The sequence below is a fragment of the Cherax quadricarinatus genome, chromosome 15 (assembly GCF_038502225.1).
Source record: "Cherax quadricarinatus isolate ZL_2023a chromosome 15, ASM3850222v1, whole genome shotgun sequence".
Classification (NCBI taxonomy): Eukaryota; Metazoa; Arthropoda; class Malacostraca; order Decapoda; family Parastacidae; genus Cherax; species Cherax quadricarinatus.
This window is the reverse complement of record NC_091306.1, coordinates 19,576,018-19,593,645: the sequence shown is the minus strand read 5'-3', so window position 1 is coordinate 19,593,645 and position 17,628 is coordinate 19,576,018.

Genomic DNA, 17,628 nt, shown 5'->3' with positions numbered 1-17,628 from the left:
ACTAGGGTTATGGGCACTCCCGAGCTTCAGAACCTTGCATTTATCTACATTGAACTGCATCTGCCACTTTTCTGACCAAGAATAGAGTTTGTTTAAATCCTCCTGAAGTTCCATAACATCTACGTTTGAATCAATTATCCTACCTATCTTTGTGTCATCGGCGAATTTGCTCATATCACTAGTAATTCCCTCATCAAGATCATTTATATATATTATAAACAACAACGGGCCCAAGACTGATCCCTGTGGAACGCCACTTGTTACAGATCCCCACTCGGATTTAACCCCATTTATGGACACTCTCTGCTTCCTGTCTGTGAGCCATGACTCGATCCAAGAGTGCACTTTTCCCCCAATGCCATGAGCTGCCACTTTCTTTAACAGTCTATGGTGCGGAACTCTATCAAAAGCCTTACTAAAATCTAAGTAAATAATTTCAAATTCTTTATCGTGGTCAACAGCCTCAAAAGCTTTACTGAAGAAAGTTAATAAATTAGACAAGACCGGCCTCTTGTGAATCCGTGCTGAGTATCATTAATCAAGCTATGCTTATCGAGATGGCTTCTTATAATCTCAGCTATAATTGACTCTAGTAATTTGCCTACAATTGAGGTAAGGCTTATTGGGCGGTAATTTGACGGTAACGACTTGTCCCCTGTTTTAAAAATAGGAATTACATTAGCCATCTTCCACATGTCAGACACTACACCTGTTTGAAGAGATAAATTAAAAATATTAGTTAATGGTTCACAAAGTTCCATTTTGCATTCCTTAAGAACCCTTGAAAAAACCTCATCAGGACCCGGCGACTTATTTTGCTTCAGTCTGTCTATCTGCTTCACAACCATTTCACTAGTGACTGTGATGTTACATAATTTATCTTCTTCTAGCCCACTATAAAAATTAATTACTGGAATATTGTCAGTGTCTTCCTGTGTAAAAACTGAGATAAAATAATTATTTAAAATCGAGCACATTTCATTCTCTTTGTCAGTAAGATGCCCATAGTTATTTTTAAGGGGACCTATCTTATCTCTAACTTTTGTTCTATAGGCCTGGAAAAAACTCTTTGGGTTAGTTTTAGAATCCCAAGCAACTTTAATTTCATAGTCCCTTTTAGCTTTTCTTATCCCCTTTTTAATGTCCCTCTTAATGTCAATATACTGATTCATAAGATGACCCTCACCTCTTTTGATACGCCTATAAATTCCTTTCTTATGCCCTAGTAGATATTTGAGCCTATTATTCATCCATTTTGGGTCATTTCTTGATAGGTGTATCCTCAGCAAGACCAACACCTATCAAATTGAAGAAAAGCCTCCAAGTTACATCGTTTTACCGGTGAGCAACGTTGCCACTAATGTTTCAAAAATGTTTGACAGAAAACTGGCTAAAATATCTACCAGCTCTTCAACTACTATTAGGAACCTGATACAAAAACCCAAGCATGATTCTGGCACAAGTGCAGGAATCTACACTATACCATGTGGGGGGTGTGACAAAGTATATGTAGGGGAAACAGCCAGAACTCTGGACATTAGGATAGCAGAACACAAAAATGCTTGCAGAAATGATGACCGCAAAAACGCATGTGTTCAACATAGAGACGATGTTGGACACCTCATGAAATTCAATGAAGCTAAACTAGTTATTAAAGAAGACGACTTAAGACGGAGAAAATGCATTGAAGCTGCACTAATTTCTGTCAGTAACACTATAAAGCAAAAATCCGGTAGTTACAGTATTTCAAAATTACTAAGCAAGAGGATATTACCCATCCTGGGAACTGGTGTTACTTGATGCCAGCAGGTCCCTCTCTAGCCTCACCTCCTTAGTTCCATTACTACTACTACTACTACCACCTCTACCCACGCGTCTCCTCACCTGACTCCTGCCACTATATATATATGTTTTCTTAGTTTTCTCTGTATTAGGACTGAAGAAGCCACTCGTGGCGAAACGTTTCCTTTAATAAATGTCCTGAACTGTACATAAGTGTCTTTTTCCACATAGAGAGGTAGAAAGACATTATATATATAGGCGGAGAGTGAGGTGTGAGTGACGCACGTGACCTGAGGAATGTCATAAGAACATAAGAATGGAGGAACACTGCAGAAGGCCTACTGGCCCAAGCGAGGCAGGTCCTTATTAAAACAACCTCTACCTATGATGAGGACGGGTAGACGATGAAATCATGTGACTCCTGTGTTGTTGGGTTGGTGGTGCTTAAGTATCATGTATGCCAATGTTTTTGAAATTTTGTAGTTTCCAGTGTTGCGTTCTATAGTGTCGGTGACGGCGATTAGTGAGGCTTCTAGGCATCGTCGGCGTCGGTAATTATTACCAAGGTTTATACCAGCTTGGCAATTTAAATCTGAGACACCTAAAAATTCTATGACAGCAAAGAAACTCCCCGGAGGTAGTTCATATGAGCATCTACGAATATGCAAACTATTAAGACCATATGATCATTGTTTTGCAGTCCGGTTAGATGAACTCCTGCTTAATGCCGATGTATTACAATACACCAGCATTAGACTCACAACACTTGAGAAAACGTCCACATCAGGTTCGTGTACACAAAGGTAACGTCCGAGTCACGTTGACAAGTGTTGTCCCACCTGCCTCCTGAGCACCTATAGCATGTGTTTGTAGATGAATGGTTCAGAGAACCGACATGTTGATAAATTAGACACATGTGCAACTCTTGGGTATCTTTATTGAGGAAACGTTTCGCCACACAGTGGCTTCATCAGTCCATACAAAGGAGAATCTTGAAGAATAGGAGGAGAATGAGGTAATCAGTCCCTCAACCTTGAGTCGATGTGGTCAGTCCATCAATCTTGAATAGAATACGGCATACGTGCTGAGAAGGAGCTTATAAACCGTTGGCAGGAGAGGTGAAGCAGTCAGAGGCAGTGTAACATGTCGGTTCTCTGAACCATTCATCTACAAACCTGTCAGACACTGCATCTTCTTGGGATCTTAATACTTGGGAATTCTTCGCTTGCCTAATTCTTGGGCACGACCTACTTCAACATTGAATAAGTGTTACACTGCCTCTGACTGCTTCACCTCTCCTGCCAACGGTTTATAAGCTCCTTCTCAGCACGTATGCCGTATTCTATTCAAGATTGATGGACTGACCACATCGACTCAAGGTTGAGGGACTGATTACCTCATTCTCCTCCTATTCTTCAAGATTCTCCTTTGTATGGACTGATGAAGCCACTGTGTGGCGAAACGTTTCCTCAATAAAGATACCCAAGAGTTGCACATGTGTCTAATTTATAGCATGTGTGATGAGCTTCATCCACATCATTTAGGAGCGTCTACAATAAGTTACGAAAATTAGAACCTTTAACGTTTCAACATAGTAATAAGAGATATTTGCATGTGCTTCTAGTATATTACACATCTTTTTACTCCTACAAATTTTGTCGTATCTCTTTTTTTTTTATAAATTTTTGAAAGTGAATTCAGTCATTATTTTAACTTAGGAGCGAGTGTGAACTGCCCTCTCCCAAGTCTGGAACTACACAGCTTAGCATCTCACCGTCTTACTGCTCTTGGGAAGGAGTCACAAGTATCTCATTTGTTACTTGAGTGTTACAATGAGTTCCACTGTTGGTCAGAGGCAATTTCAACAATTTTGTGTGTCCAGACTATGCTCTGGGACCTTCCCAAGTATGGGCCCCTAATGGGGCCTTGGAATGCTGAAGCGTTAATTAATGGGAAATAAATCATGCTCTTCTCACAGAAAACGGAAGGTGACCACCATGTGACCTATTTTACCAGTGACCTGTTCGGAAGTTTTCCTACTCCAACGGCCTGACCTTGGGCCGGGAACCAAAACTATTCCCTCTCTTCTCCAGCCCTGGGTCCATCCTCCCTCCGGTCACTTCCTTTGCAGCCATGGGTTCCTTTCAAGTCTCCAGTATCTACGAATCCCCTTCATGTCTCCTGTAGCCACAAGTCCCCACCCCTCACCTGCCCATCCCCAGAACCCCATCGCTCCCCTTTGCCACGGAAGGGGGGGGGAGCCCCTCAGCTAAACTCCCGAGGGAAGACCCGACCAAGAGACTTCCGGATTGTAGAAATCCCAGGGAGGAAAGACCAGTTGGATCCTGACCAAGGGAGACACATTGTCAATACTCTTGTTGAAACCTGCGCCACACCAAGTGTGACCTGTGCCACGCCAAGAAGTGTGGCCTGCGTCACACCAAGAAGTGTGACCTGTGCCACACCAAGAAGTGTGACCTGCGTCACACCATGAAGTGTGGCCTGCGCCACACCAAGAAGTGTGGCCTGAGCACACCAAGAAGTGTGACCTGCGCCACACCAAGAAGTGTGGCCTGCGTCACACCAAGAAATGTGACCTGCGCCACACCAAGAAGTGTGACCTGCGTCACACCAAGAAGTGTTACCTGCGTCACACCAAGAAGTGTGGCCTGCGCCACACCAAGAAGTGTGACCTGCGCCATACCAAGAAGTGTGACCTGCGCCACACCAAGAAGTGTGACCTGCGTCACACCAAGAAGTGTGACCCGCGCCACACCAAGAAGTGTGACCTGCGTCACACCAAGAAGTGTGACCTGCGTCACACCAAGAAGTGTGGCCTGCGCCACACCAAGAAGTGTGACCTGCGCCACACCAAGAAGTGTGACCTGCGCTACACTTGAAGCAAAGGCAGTCATTCCATCTTTTTTTTTTTGAAACGCACATAACTGAAGGACTAGTGAGGCGCTATATCAGAGACACAGCTAAAAAGAAGTGTCCTAAGGATACAGGTGAAGGCGGGGTCACTGTTGACCCTACAGGTCAAGGCAACAGTGATCGATGGTTTGTGGTCTTGTAAGCAAGACAGTGAAAGAAAAGCTACATATCTCCACTGACCTTGTGAGGCGCTGGAACCAGATACAACATTAGCTAATGTGAGGATTTTGTACTTAAACACAGTTAATATTATCGTTATGATCGTAAGCATAAAAAAACGTGGACCTCTAAAAGAATTTCTTAGTGATGGCTTGTTCAGTTATATAATACTACTAGTTTCTCCTCTGGGTCATCAGTTTCAGTATTTACGCGACACTTAAAACACAACTCAAAAAATAAATTTCATACACAAGATGGTCAGAACACGCGACAAAGAATTTTCCCAGTCATTTAGGGAAGTCTAACCATAAAATTCATTAAACGCGAATTTTCAGCTTGAAAATTCGTGTGCCAGGGTGTGTTGTTTCCTCCCTTAAATTGCAGCAGAATAATCTTGTTAGTTTGGGTAGGGAGGCCTGGTCAAGGACCGGGCTGAAGGGGGGGGGGGCGTTAACCCCCGGAACACACTCCAGGCAGGGAGTGTGAACCCAGACTGGGCTGTAAGAGAATAACTCTTGACGGTACTCACAGGTAAGTGATCAGGTATGTACTCACAGGTATGTGCTCTTAGGGGTGTACTCACAGGTCTGTACTCACAGGTATGTACTCTTAGGTGTGTACTCACAGGTCTGTACTCAGGTATATACTCACAGTTGTGTACTCACGGTATGTATTCACAAGTGTGTACTCAAGAGGTATGTATTAACAGGTATGTACTCACAGGTGTGTACTCAGGTGTATATTCACAGGTATGTGCTCACAGGTGTGTACTCACGGGTATGTACACCTAGGTGTGTATTCACAGGTCTGTACTCACGTATATAATCGAAGGTGTGTACTCACAGGTATGTATTCACAAGTGTGTACTCACAGGTGTGTACTCAGAGGTATGTATTAACAGGTATGTACTCACAGGTGTGTACTCAGGTGTATACTCACAGGCATGTACTCACAGGTGTGTACTCACAGGTATGTACTCACAGGTATGTACTCACAGGTGTGTACTCAGGTGTATACTCACAGGTATGTATTCACATGTGTATACTCACAGGTGTGTACTCACAGATATGTATTCACAGGTGTGTACTCACAGGTGTGTACTCAGAGGTATGTATTAACAGGTATGTACTCACAGGTGTGTACTCAGGTGTATACTCACAGGCATGTACTCACAGGTGTGTACTCACAGGTATGTACTCACAGGTATGTACTCACAGGTGTGTACTCAGGTGTATACTCACAGGTATGTATTCACAGGTATGTATGCACAGGTGTATACTCACAGGTGTGTACTCAAAGGTATGTATTCATAGGTGTATACTCACAGGTGTGTACTGATTGTGGTGTGCAGTGATCAGGGTGAGTGCCAGGCAAGGTCACTAAGGGTGCACCATACATGACGTATGCTTGAGGAGCCACAGAGAACAAACATGTAATCTGCAATCTGCAACCTGGAACCTGCAACATGGCACTTGTAACCTGGAACCTGGATCCAGGAATCTGCAACCTGGGGCTTGGATCTTGAAATCTGCAACCTCGAACACAATTCCGACATACTCCTGGTAACTGGGGATACTGAGGCCGGAGGCCTGAGGGGCGTTCATAATTTGCATGCCATCAGCAGGTGAGGGTAAGGGTGATGGCTGGGACTGTGGGGTGAAGAGGCGGGTGAAGGTTGTGAGGAGGCGGGTGAACGTTGATTATGAGGCGGGTGAACGTTGATTATGAGGAGGCAGGTGAACGTTGATTGTGAGGAGGCAGGTGAACGTTGATTGTGAGGAGGCAGGTGAACGTTGATTGTGAGGAGGCAGGTGGACAATGATTGTGAGGAGGCAGGTGAACGTTGATTGTGAGGAGGCAGGTGAACGTTGATTGTGAGGAGGCAGGTGAACGTTGATTGTGAGGAGGCAGGTGCACGTTGATTGTGAGGAGGCGGGTGAACGTTGATTATGAGGAGGCAGGTGAACGTTGATTGTGAGGAGGCGGGTGAACGTTGATTATGAGGCGGGTGAACGTTGATTATGAGGAGGCAGGTGAACGTTGATTGTGAGGAGGCAGGTGAACGCTGATTGTGAGGAGGCAGGTGAACGTTGATTGTGAGGAGGCAGGTGGACAATGATTGTGAGGAGGCAGGTGAACGTTGATTGTGAGGAGGCAGGTGAACGTTGATTGTGAGGAGGCAGGTGAACGTTGATTGTGAGGAGGCAGGTGAACGTTGATTGTGAGGAGGCAGGTGAACGTTGATTGTGAGGAGACGGGTGAACGTTGATTGTGAGGAGGCAGGTGAACGTTGATTCTGAGGAGGCAGGTGAACGTTGATTGTGAGGAGGCGGGTGAACGTTGATTGTGAGGAGGCAGGTGAACGTTGATTGTGAGGAGGCAGGTGAACGTTGATTGTGATGAGGCGGGTGAACGTTGATTGTGAGGAGGCAGGCGAACGTTGATTGTGAGGAGGCAGGTGAACGTTGATTGTGAGGAGGCGGGTGAACGTTGATTGTGAGGCAGGTGAACGTTGATTGTAAGGAGGCGGGTGAACGTTGATTGTGAGGAGGCGGATGAACATTGATTGTGAGAAGGCGGGTGAAGGTTGATTGTGATAAGGCGGGTGAACGTTGATTGTGAGGAGGCGGGTGAACGTTGATTGTGAGGAGGCGGATGAACGTTGATTGTGAGGAGGCGGGCGAACGTTGATTGTGAGGAGGCGGGTGAACGTTGTGAGGAGGAGGGTGAACGTTGATTGTGAGGAGGTGGGTGAACGTTGATTGTGAGGAGGCAGGTGAACGTTGATTGTGAGGCGGGTGAACGTTGATTGTGAGAAGGCAGGTGAATGTTGATTGTGATGAGGCGGGTGAACGTTGATTGTGAGGAGGCAGGCGAACGTTGATTGTGAGGAGGCAGGTGAACGTTGATTGTGAGGAGGCGGGTGAACGTTGATTGTGAGGCAGGTGAACGTTGATTGTAAGGAGGCGGGTGAACGTTGATTGTGAGGAGGCGGATGAACATTGATTGTGAGAAGGCGGGTGAAGGTTGATTGTGATAAGGCGGGTGAACGTTGATTGTGAGGAGGCGGGTGAACGTTGATTGTGAGGAGGCGGATGAACGTTGATTGTGAGGAGGCGGGCGAACGTTGATTGTGAGGAGGCGGGTGAACGTTGTTTGTGAGGAGGAGGGTGAACGTTGATTGTGAGGAGGTGGGTGAACGTTGATTGTGAGGAGGCAGGTGAACGTTGATTGTGAGGCGGGTGAACGTTGATTGTGAGAAGGCAGGTGAACGTTGATTGTGATGAGGCGGGTGAACGTTGATTGTGAGGAGGCAGGCGAACGTTGATTGTGAGGAGGCAGGTGAACGTTGATTGTGAGGAGGCGGGTGAACGTTGATTGTGAGGCAGGTGAACGTTGATTGTAAGGAGGCGGGTGAACATTGATTGTGAGGAGGTGGGTGAACGTTGATTGTGAGGAGGCGGGTGAACGTTGATTGTGAGGAGGAGGGTGAACGTTGTTTGTGAGGAGGAGGGTGAACGTTGATTGTGAGGAGGTGGGTGAACGTTGATTGTGAGGAGGCAGGTGAACGTTGATTGTGAGGAGGTGGGTGAACGTTGATTGTGAGGAGGGTGAACGTTGTTTGTGAGGAGGAGGGTGAACGTTGATTGTGAGGAGGTGGGTGAACGTTGATTGTGAGGAGGCAGGTGAACGTTGATTGTGAGGCGGGTGAACGTTGATTGTGAGAAGGCAGGTGAACGTTGATTGTGATGAGGCGGGTGAACGTTGATTGTGAGGAGGCGGGTGAACGTTGATTGTGAGGAGGCAGGTGAACGTTGATTGTGAGGAGGCGGATGAACGTTGATTATGAGGCGGGTGAACGTTGATTGTGAGGAGGCGGGTGAATGTTGATGGTGAGGAGGATGAACGCTGATTGTGAGGAGGCGGGTGAACGTTGATTGTGAGGAGACAGGTGAACGTTGATTGTGAGGAGGAGAGGTGGAGGGTCTTGGTGAGTGTGATAGTGAGAGTTGAGGTGGAGGGTGATAGTGAGGGGTGAGGAGGGTGGTGGTGAGGGTGATAGTAAGGGGTGAGGAGGGTGGTGGTGAGGGTGATAATTAGGGGTGAGGAGGGTGGTGGTGAGGGTGATAGTGAGAAGTGAGGAGGGTGGTGGCGAGGGTGATAGTGAGGAGTGAGGAGAGTGGTGATGAGGGTGGTAGTGAGGGGTGAGGAGGAGGGTGGTGGTGAGGGTGATAGTGAGGGGTGAAGAGGAGGGTGGTGATGAGGGTGATAGTGAGGGGTGAGGAGGGGGTGGTAGTGAGGGTGATAGTGAGGGGTGAGGAGGAGGGAGGTGGTGAGGGTGATAATGAGGGGTGAGGAGGGTGGTGGTGAGGGTGATAGTGAGGGGTGAGGAGAGTGGTGATGAGGGTGGTAGTGAGGGGTGAGGAGGAGGGTGGTGGTGAGGGTGATAGTGAGGGGTGAAGAGGAGGGTGGTGATGAGGGTGATAGTGAGGGGTGAGGAGGGGTGGTGATGAGGGTGATAGTGAGAGGTGAGGAGGGTGGTGATGAGGGTGATAGTGAGAGGTGAGGAGAGTGGTGAGGAGGGTGGTGGTGGTGAGGGTGATAGTGAGGGGTGAGGAGGAGGGTGGTGGTGAGGGTGATAGTGAGGGGTGAGGAAGAGGGTGGTGATGAGGGTGATAGTGAGAGGTGAGGAGGAGGGTGGTGAGGGTGATAGTGAGAAGTGAGGAGGAGGGTGGTGATGAGGGTGATAGTGAGGGGTGAGGAGGGTGGAGTTGAGGGTGATAGTGAGAGGTGAGGAGGAAGGTGGTGATGAGGGTGATAGTGAGAGGTGAGGAAGAGGGTGATAGTGAAGAGTGAGGAGGAGGGTGGTGATGAGGGTGATAGTGAGAGGTCAGGAAGAGGGTGGTGATGAATGTGATAGTGAGAGGTGAGGAGGAGGGTGGTAGTGAAGGTGATAGTGTGGGGTGAGGAGGAGGGTGATAGTGAGGGGTGAGGAGGAGGGTGGTAGTGAGGGCGATAGTGAGGGGTGAGGAGGAGGGTGGTGGTGAGGGTGATAGTGAGAGGTGAGGAGGGTGGTAGGGGAGGTGATAGTGAGTGGTGAGGAGGAGGGTGATAGTGAGGGGTGAGGAGGAGGGTGATAGTGAGGGGTGAGGAGGAGGGTGGTAGTGAGGGTGATAGTGAGGGGTGAGGAGGAGGGTGGTGGTGAGAGTGATAGTGAGAGGTGAGGAGGGTGGTAGTGAGGGTGATAGTGAGGGGTGAGAAAAGTGGTGGTGAGGGTGATGGTGAGGGGTGAGGAGGGTGGTGCTGAGGGTGAAAGTGAATGATGAGGAAGGTGGTGGTGAGGGTGAAAGTGAGGGGTGAGGAGGAGGGTGATAGTGAGGGGTGAGGAGGAGGGTGGTAGTGAGGGTGGTAGTGAGGGTGGTAGCGAGGGTGATAGTGAGGGGTGAGGAGGAGGGTGATGATGAGGGTGACAGTGAGGGGTGAGGAGGGTGGTAATGAAGGTGATAGTGAGGGGTGAGGAGGAGGGTGGTGATGAGGGTGATAGTGGAGGGTGGTGGTGAGGGTGATAGTGAGAGGTGAGGAGGAGGGTGGTAGTGAGGGTGATAGTGAGAGGTGAGGAGGGTGGTAGGGGAGGTGATAGTGAGGGGTGAGGAGGAGGGTGATAGTGAGGGGTGAGGAGGAGGGTGGTAGTGAGGGTGATAGTGAGGGGTGAGGAGGGGGGTGATGATGAGGGTGATAGTGAGGGGTGAGAAAAGTGGTGGTGAGGGTGAAAGTGAATGGTGAGGAGGGTGGTGGTGAGGGTGAAAGTGAGGGGTGAGGAGGAGGGTGATAGTGAGGGGTGAGGAGGAGGGTGGTAGCGAGGGTGATAGTGAGGGGTGAGGAGGGTGATGATGAGGGTGATAGTGAGGGGTGAGGAGGGTGGTGATAGTGAGGGGTGAGGAGGAGGGTGATGATGAGGGTGATAGTGAGGGGTGAGGAGGGTGGTGATGAAGGTGATAGTGAGGGGTGAGGAGGAGGGTGGTGATGAGGGTGATAGTGAGGGGTGAGGAGGGGGGTGGTGATGAGGGTCATAGTGAGGGGTGAGGAGGAGGGTTGTAGTGAGGGGTGAGGAGGAGGGTGGTGATGAGCGTGATAGTGAGGGGTGAGGAGGAGGGTGGTGATGAGGGTGATAGTGAGGGGTGAGGACGATGGTGGTGGTGAGGGGTGAGGAGGATGGTGGTGGTGAGGGTGATAATGAGAGGTGAGGAGGATGGTGATGAGGGTGATAATGATGGGTGAGAAGGGCGGTGGTGAGGGTGAAAGTGAGGGGTGAGGAGGAGGGTCATGGTGAGGGTGATAGTGGCGGGTGAGGAGGGTGGTGGTGAGGGTGATAGTGAGGGGGGATTAGGGGTGTAAGGGACGGAAGGGTGAGTTAGGGGAAGGTGATAGTGAGGGGGTAAGGAGAAGGGTGAGAGGTATGAGTGAGGGGAGGGAGGGGGTAAGGTGAGAATGAGGGGAGTGTGAGGGGTGATAGTGAGTTGAGGGTGAGGGGTGATAGTGAGTTGAGGGTGAGGGGTGTAATATACCGCCCTCACATGTAAATGACCACGGGAGCCCATCACCTTAGTCACTTACAAACCCAAAACATTACGTCAGGTCGAGGGTGTGGTCCATGTTTCTCCCTCCATGTTTCTCCACCACCACCACTACTACTACTACTACTACCACTGCAACCACCTGCGCCACCATTACCACCACCTGCACCACCACTACAACCACCTGCCTTTTTAAATCACTAGTTGTATTCAGGCTGGAATACTGCTGTACATTAACATCCTCATTCAAAGCAGGTGAAATTGCAGATCTAGAGAATGTACAGAGAACCTTTACTGCACATACAAGTTCCATCAAAGACCTTAACTACTGGGAACGCTTGGAAGCACTTGACTTGTATTCAGTGGAGAGCAGGCGAGAGAGATACATCATAATCTACTCCTGGAAGATCCTGGAGGGACTGGTCCCTAATCTGCACACACAAATCACTCCCTACGACAGCAAGAGACTTGACAGGCGATTCAACATACCCCAGTGAAAAGTAGGTGCGCCATCAGTACACTAAGAGAAAACTCAGTAAGTGTCCGGGGTCCAATACTGTTCAACAGCCTCTTACCACCCTTAAGGGGAATTACCAATAGACCCCTGGTTGTCTTCAAGAGGGAGCTGGAAAGATACCTAAAGTCAGTGCCAGATCAGCCGGTCTGTGGTTCGTACGTTGGACTACGTGCGGCTAGCAGTAACAGCCTGGTTGATCAAGCCCTGATCCACCGGGAGGCCTGGTCATGGACCGGGTCGCGGGGGCGTTGATCCCCGGAATGCCCTCCAGGTAGACTCCGGGTAGGTAGACCCCTACCAAAACCACTATCACAACCACCACCTGCACCACTACAACCACCTGCACCACTACAACCACCTGCACCACCACTACAACCACCTGCACCACCACCTGCTCCACCAGTACAACCACCACCATGAAAGTTAATACACATGTGCAACATCTGGATATCTTTATTGTAGACGTTTCGCCATCCAGTGGCTTTATCAATACAGATTCTAGGACATAATAGGAAGACAGTAGAACTATATACAAAAGATGAGGTAATCAGTCCCTCGGCCTTGGAGTTAGTGTTCACAGCATCGTGGTGGAGGAGAGTCTGGAGCAAAGGCAAGAAGACTGGCGTTTTTATAGGCGTCAGTGGATGGGACGGGCAGCAGACGAGGGCAGTCACTGGTAGGCGGGATTCCCCAGTGGAAGTAGGTCCTTCCCAAAGAGATGGGTTAGTTGCAGCAGCCGTGAAGAAGGTCTTGTAGATGTCCTCTGAACCAAGATTCCATGATGTTGCAGTGTCTGACAAGTTGTGCAAGAAAGGTATAAAATACCGACAATATGAAAGTTAATACACATGTGCAACATCTGGATATCTTTATTGTAGACGTTTCGCCATCCAGTGGCTTTATCAATACAGATTCTAGGACATAATAGGAAGACAGTAGAACTATATACAAAAGATGAGGTAATCAGTCCCTCGGCCTTGGAGTTAGTGTTCACAGCTTCACCATGAAGCTGTATATAGTTCTACTGTCTTCCTATTATGTCCTAGAATCTGTATTGATAATGCCACTGGATGGAGAAAAGTCTACTACAATAAAGATATCCAGATGTTGCACATGTGTCTTAACTTTCATTTCACTAGTGACTGTGATGTTACATAATTTATCTTCTTCTAGCCCACTGCAACACTGCAACATCATGGAATCTTGGTTCAGAGGACATCTACAAGACCTTCTTCACGGCTGCTGCAACTAACCCATCTCTTTGGGAAGGACCTACTTCCACTGGGGAATCCCGCCTACCAGTGACTGCCCTCGTCTGCTGCCCGTCCCATCCACTGACGCCTATAAAAACGCCAGTCTTCTTGCCTTTGCTCCAGACTCTCCTCCACCACGATGCTGTGAACACTAACTCCAAGGCCGAGGGACTGATTACCTCATCTTTTGTATATAGTTCTACTGTCTTCCTATTATGTCCTAGAATCTGTATTGATAAAGCCACTGGATGGCGAAACGTCTACAATAAAGATATCCAGATGTTGCACATGTGTATTAACTTTCATATTGTCGGTATTTTATACCTTTCTTGCACAACTTGTCAGACACTGCAACATCATGGAATCTTGGTTCAGAGGACATCTACAAGACCTTCTTCACGGCTGCTGCAACTAACCCATCTCTTTGGGAAGGATCTACTTCCACTGGGGAATCCCGCCTACCAGTGACTGCCCTCGTCTGCTGCCCGTCCCATCCACTGACGCCTATAAAAACGCCAGTCTTCTTGCCTTTGCTCCAGACTCTCCTCCACCACGATGCTGTGAACACTAACTCCAAGGCCGAGGGACTGATTACCTCATCTTTTGTATATAGTTCTACTGTCTTCCTATTATGTCCTAGAATCTGTATTGATAAAGCCACTGGATGGCGAAACGTCTACAATAAAGATATCCAGATGTTGCACATGTGTATTAACTTTCATATTGTCGGTATTTTATACCTTTCTTGCACAACTTGTCAGACACTGCAACATCATGGAATCTTGGTTCAGAGGACATCTACAAGACCTTCTTCACGGCTGCTGCAACTAACCCATCTCTTTGGGAAGGACCTACTTCCACTGGGGAATCCCGCCTACCAGTGACTGCCCTCGTCTGCTGCCCGTCCCATCCACTGACGCCTATAAAAACGCCAGTCTTCTTGCCTTTGCTCCAGACTCTCCTCCACCACGATGCTGTGAACACTAACTCCAAGGCCGAGGGACTGATTACCTCATCTTTTGTATATAGTTCTACTGTCTTCCTATTATGTCCTAGAATCTGTATTGATAAAGCCACTGGATGGCGAAACGTCTACAATAAAGATATCCAGATGTTGCACATGTGTATTAACTTTCATATTGTCGGTATTTTATACCTTTCTTGCACAACCACCACCACCTGGTCCACCAGTACAACCACCACCACCTGCACCACCACTACTACAACCACCACCACTACAACCACCTGCACTACTACCACCACTACAACCACCTGCACTACCACCACTACCTGCATCACCACTACAACCCTCTAACTACCACCACCTGCACCACAACTACAACTACCTGCACCGCTACCACTACCACCTGCAGTACTACTACAACCACCTAACCACCGCCACCTGTACCATCACCTATGCCACCAACACCATCACTTGTTTAACATGTACTATCTCCATTACCACCTGCGCCACTACCACCTATTCACCAACCCTTGTACTACCACAACTACCCCGTCATCTGCACCACCACCTGTACCACCACTACCACCTGTACCACCACTACCACCTATACCACCACCACCTCTACCGCCACCACCTATGCCACCACCACCTGTACCACCACCACTTGTGTCACCACCACCTCCTGTACCACCACCTGTGCCATCACCTGTACCACCAATACCTGTGCTACCACTACCACCTGTACCACCACCACCTGTACCACCACTACTTGTACCACCACCAGCTGTACCACCACTACCTGTGCCACCACCACCTGTACCACCACCACCCCCTGTACCACCACCTGTACCACCACCACTTGTGTCACCACCACCTCCTGTACCACCACCTGTGCCATCACCTGTACCACCAATACCTGTGCTACCACAACCACCTGTACCACCACCACCTGTACCACCACTACTTGTACCACCACCACCTGTACCACCACTACCTGTGCCACCACCACCTGTACCACCACCACCCCCTGTACCACCACCTGTACCACCACTACCTGTGCCACCACTACTACCTGTACCACCACCACCTGTGCCACCACCACCTGTACCACCACCACTTGTACCACCACCACATGTACCACTACCACCACCTGTGCCACCACCACCACCTGTACCACCAATGCCTGTGCTACCACTACCACCTGTACCACCACTTCTTGTACTACCACCACCTGTACCACCACTACCTGTGCCACCACCACCTGTGCCACCACCACCACCTCCTGTACCACCACCTGTACCACCACTACCTGTGCCACCACCACCTGTGCCACCACCACCACTTGTACCACCACCATCTGTGCCACTACCACTTGTACCACCACCACCTGTACCACCACCACCACCTGTACCATCACCATCTGTGCCACTACCACTTGTACCACCACCACCTGTACCACCACCACCTGTGCCACCACCACCACCTGTACCACCACTACCACCTGTACCACCACCACCTGTGCCACCACCACCACCTGTACCATCACCATCTGTGCCACTACCACTTGTACCACCACCACCTGTACCACCACCACCTGTGCCACCACCACCACCTGTACCACCACCGCCTATACCACCACCACCTGTATCACCACCACCTGTACCACCACCACCTGTACCACCACCACATGTGCCACCACCACCACCACCACCTGTATCACCACCACCTGTATCACCACCACCTGTACCACCACCGCCTGTACCACCACCATCTGTACTACCACCATTTTTACCATCACATGTGATTTTAAAGACATTAACTCCCTTCTTATGCTCCTTCTTATGTTCGAGAGAGAGAGAGAGAGAGAGAGAGAGAGAGAGAGAGAGAGAGAGAGAGAGAGAGAGAGAGAGAGAGAGAGAGAGAGAGAGAAGAGGAAAGACTGTGCAAGATACCTCCAGTAAAAAATCAGGGCAGCGATGAGTACACTGAGAGAGAATTCAGTAAGTGTAAAGGGACCACGACTCTTCAACACTCTCCATTCGTGCACAAGAGGGATTACCAACAGACCCCTGGCTGTCTTCGAGATGGAACACGACATATTCTTCAAACCAGTACCTGATCATCTGGGTTGTGGTGCATACGTTGGCCTGCAAGCAGGGGGCGCCACCAGCTTGATCGACCAGGCCAGCAACCAGGAGGCCTGGTCTGGGACCGGGCCGCGGGGGCGTTGACCTAAGCGACTACAGACTCCCTCCCTGTTCTCCCTTTTTCTCCTGTACCTCCTCCTTTCCTTATATCTTCCTCTGCCTCCACTTTTCCATCCCTCTCCACTTTCTCCATTCCCCCCTCACCCTCCAATCTAGCTCCTCCAGCAACTTATCTCAGGGCTGCTATCTTTGGCGCTCCCTCCACTCCTGCTCTCACCCTCACCACTCGTACGTGGCCCAGAACGGCGATCACCACCAGCCTGGTTGGTCAGACAGGGCCGGAATTACCAAAGGGAGATCGAGACCACCAATCCTTGCAGTGAATGACTCTCTTCACGAAATACAATACTGCCTCCACAAATTCTGTTGCAGAACGCTCTCGATACAGCAGCCTTTGCCTGTACATCCGCCTATTCAATATCAGGGGTCCAGCATACACAGGCATAAGGGAAGTACTGAAAATCAGAAACCCAGATAATGTAAGGAATTTCCCGAGGAGCCTGCCAGAACTACACAAAGAGTGGGAGGATAAAGGTATGGAGCACAGAACTGCAATAAGGGGTGGAGACAGATAGTCCACATAAGAAAAAAAGAGACTGAAATAAGGGCGCAAGTCAGTGATCAAAATACATATAAGAAAGAAATGACAAGAGCAAGAAAACAAGAAACAGAACAACATGAAGAATCATGGTCAGGAAAATTAGGCAAGAGAATCCAGAACACCTCACAGAAAACAAAAACAATTCTACCACAGAAAATGTAGGCAATACACAGTAGTCCAGTCATTCTAGAGGAACAAAACTGTCTTACCTTGAAATAATTCCCAAGAAGAGGAGACTGCACCTTCATAGTTCTGGTTTTTAGTTATAACAACAAAAAGTCAATACTCCTATGCTGTGCTACGGCCGCCATCTTGCAAAAGGGGCAACAATTTCTGCGATATTTTTTGTAATAACTCTTGAATGGTTGAAGATAAGACAAAAATAAACAGAAATTACAGAGTATCAAAAAATAAAAAAAAATTGGCCATTACTCTTTTTACCATAAGTGCAAGAGGAACCGAGTTGCAGCTGAAATAAAAGGGGCAATTTTTACGCATTAATTTTAACTTATGATCAATTCACCCTGGAGACTATGTAGTGTGACTGGCAGTGGTTTTGTTGACCCCCGACCTCCACGAAAAATGAGGCACAGACCCACTGGACCTACCCTCAGAAAATGAAAAGCAGTAAGTAAG